Below are 3,734 nucleotides of genomic sequence, written 5' to 3'. Positions count from 1 at the left end.
ATAAGTCCAAACTGAAGTAGGTCAGTACAAATCTTGTATTCGATCAAAGTCTTTTAGTGGAAATCCTATCCTTGTGATAGAACGGGTGACGTAGGAGTAATTGAAATCTCCGAACATCCAGAAACAATTCTTGTGTATTTTCTTTCAGTTTCGTATTCTATCTTTCAGTAAGTTACTTTCCGCAACTACTTTAGTTTAACTGATTGTCATTGACCAACAAGATTCCGAGAATCAGTTTGTTACCAAACTGAACTCAAAATTCGAAAAGATCAGTTTTAGTTGTGAGTGTTTATTCAACCCCCTCCCCCCTTCTAAACACTTTTGATACGTTAATCGATCCTATCAAAAGTCCTCGATTTAAGTTAAATAAAAATATGAAAAAATTCATGTAAGCTTAAATAATTATTTGGGACATGTTAGAGTCAATTAAATTAAGAAAAAGTCAAAATGTGAAATTTTACGTCTAGTGGTAAAACGATCATTTTACACCTAAAAAGTAGTAACGTCATGACATTGTCCTGAATGTTGTTTTACATGCTAATATGATTATTTCAAATGGTTATGAAATTTTATGAGGTTGATTTCAAATGTTATGATTTAATATGTCAAAATGTTCTTTTAAATGCTTATGATTTTTATATATGTTAAATTTTTATTTTAAATGTTTACGGATTTTTAATATGTGAATATGTTTATTTTAAAATGTTTATGGATGTTTATGATTTTAATATGTTAAATTATGATTTTTAAATGTATATGGATTTTCATGATTTGACATTGACATTTAAAAGATACTAGCGACTGATGCACACGCGTTGCGTGTGTAAGATAATATAAGTGAATGCCATATATATATATATATATATATATATATAATTATATATATATATATATATATATATTTTATGTAAGCTACATATGCACTTGAACAATAAGTGAATGTCTTATTGTTTGGATACATAAACTTTAATATAAGTGTGTAAGATAATATAAGTGAATGTCTTATTGTTGCTATGTTCATCCCGATTAAGATTTTCCAACCCAAATCAATAATTTGCGTCCTAATAGGCTACAAATTTAGTAAAGTTAATGTTATTCATTGCAAATATGACTTTTGTATTTAGTCATCTAACATTTTAAGTTTATGTTATTGCATTTTAATGCTAAATAATTATACAAAATCGTAGATTCAAAAAAGATGTCGTACTAAATATATTGTGAAATCAAGTGACTTTAAATATAGTGTGAAATCCAAATCAATTGATGAATAGATATACATCCAAGAATATAAATAATGATACGAAATCATGAATTCGAAAAGACAGTGGGGAATTGCATGTAATAAAAATAAAATGAAGTACCTAAAAGTAGAAAAAATGGTAAAGAATGTATTTATTTCAAAATTTATATTATGAAAGTTAAAAAAAATATTGAAATATTGTAAAGCAAGAGGTAATTATAAATATATAATAATATTTTGCGAGGAGAAATGCATTCTATCAATGTCTCAATTTCGAGAATGTGCATCAGTTGCTAGTTTAAAGAAATTATTAGATGAACGCGAGCATAAGGAAAAAAATTATAACAAAAAAGAAATAGATAACACAAAATCATTCAAAATGACTATAAAATTCGCCACAAAATCTTTGAGTTTCATAAATCAAAATATGTATTTCCTTAATAACACTGTATATTAATGCAAATAATGAAATACATCATATTGAAAACAAACACTTTCGAAAATGACTCTGAATCTCTGATATATGTCATACCTAGGATAATGCATCGTTTTTACTAATACTTGTTTACATCTTCTACTAAATATTCTTTCTCACATTTCATCGAGCATGTCGAGAGCAATTTTATGAGCAACTATGAAAAGCAAAATTGGAGGATTAAAACATAAATTTATGCAATAATATGATAAGTTTACATCTTAGAGAGGAAAGTAGAATGCAAAATTACTAATTTATATAATAAAAGGAACAATAGATAAAAGATTAAACCTTAGATGCTGCAGAGTTGAGTAGAGGGCCATTTGTACCTGGACTGAAATTTCAAAAATAGAATTGAGATAATATGCGAAGATTAGTGCAGATATTGAGAAAGTGAGAATGAGAAAATGAAATATAAATTACCGATTTGGAGAGGAAAATTGTTCTTCATTGTCCAATCTCCAGTGTCCAATATCTCAAAAAGATAGATTTTGACATCAAAGCAGTTTTCTTTCTTTAAAAATGGGACGGGTGAAGTTTTTTAAATTTGAAGCAGTTTGCTCTCGAACGTGGAGGAGGGTGAGAGATGGAGATTTTGAAATTGAAATGAAAATGAAGCATTTTCTTCCGGTAACGTGGTTGGTGGGCCGGTGGTCCTATGGGGTTGATATTTTGAAATTGAATTAATTTCTTTAGACGTGGAATGAGAGAAAGTGAGGGAATGTGCGTGGGTTTAGGGGCAATTTTGGGTAATTAGAAAACAGACCAAGACACGACAGTTTCTATGTGGTGCTTAAACTTAATAAATAGTAAAAGATGTTGCATGCTTGGTTTAAAAAAAAAAAACGATATTATAAGCATGTTTTTACTAAGTGATGAATATTGAAGGACGTGAAGGGATTGTGACTAATATGTTGGAAATATCGTGAGGGTTATGGTCCTAGTGGGAGCCCGAAGATCGTGTTTCCATTTATATGAATACGAATACAAATACGATGATATGTTAATATGTAAGGCCAAGGCCCAGTTGACCGGTGAGAGTGTTGTTGGTGTCCCCGCCGCCCAGTACTGTGGTTACATGTAGATGGACTCATCACCCAATACGTTTAGAAATACGAGTCACTATCACGATATGAATTCAAAAAACACGAATATGAATATGAATATGTTGATACGAATATGGATATGGATACGAATATGGATATAAATATGAATTTGAATATGTTTATGTAGATATGAGATTTTTTATTAAAATGTTTTTATTTAAAGTTTATGCATCATGAAAATGTTTACGAAAATGTTTATGTTTAAATATCTTCATGAAAACGATATTTTAAGTACAAGTATTTTTCACTGTTGTATGTGATATGTATATGTATTACTTGTTATCAAGATTATAGTGTGTTGAGTCTCTAGACTCACTAAGTGCGATTGATGCATGTGATTATGATAATAGTGATTATGGAGGTCTTGATGGTTGATCTGACTGGACTGAAGGTGCACATAACCCGTGGACCTACGCTAGTTTTCCGCACTAGTATATGATTTATGATTTTAAATTATGTTAAAGATATTATTACGACGCTTTATTTATGAGTGGTTTTGAGAGGTTATAGTATGGACTATACTTTTCAAATGCTATTTTTAGATTTAATAAATGTTAGTTGGTTGTTTTATTTTAAAAGGATGTCAAAAAAATTTATGGTTCGGGCGAATGCTAAGTTAGGTTTGAAAAAATAATCTCTTCTAGTACTTTTAAAGCAAAACGAATAAGCAGACGTTTCATTAAATACCATCCGCGTAAGGCTAATGTGGTTGCAGATGCTCTGAGCAGGAAGCACACAGTGATTGCTCATTTGTCGGTATAGGGACCGCTGCTGGGGGAGATTCAGAGATCTGAGCTTGCAATTTATGCCAGGGGCGATGCCTCGAATCTTGCTACTCTGACAGTACAGCCGACATTGAGAGACAGAAGCCGGCAGGGCAGAATTTTGACGAGCAGTTGCAGAAGTTGAGACA

General features: G+C 30.6%; 1 long non-coding RNA gene across 1 annotated transcript; it reads right to left on the bottom strand.

Moving 5' to 3' along the window:
- Positions 1–1,623: 1,623 nt before the first annotated feature.
- LOC140814873 (uncharacterized) lies at positions 1,624–2,423 on the bottom strand. Its single transcript, XR_012114193.1, has 3 exons — positions 2,139–2,423; positions 2,007–2,049; positions 1,624–1,872 (listed from the first exon to the last, which is right to left on the bottom strand). It is a non-coding gene; the product is annotated as an uncharacterized lncRNA (long non-coding RNA).
- Positions 2,424–3,734: the final 1,311 nt, after the last annotated feature.

The sequence above is a fragment of the Primulina eburnea genome, chromosome 15 (assembly GCF_022965805.1).
Source record: "Primulina eburnea isolate SZY01 chromosome 15, ASM2296580v1, whole genome shotgun sequence".
NCBI classification, from domain to species: Eukaryota; Viridiplantae; Streptophyta; class Magnoliopsida; order Lamiales; family Gesneriaceae; genus Primulina; species Primulina eburnea.
Note: the sequence above shows the minus strand (reverse complement) of the source record. Positions and strands in the feature narration are given on the sequence as shown.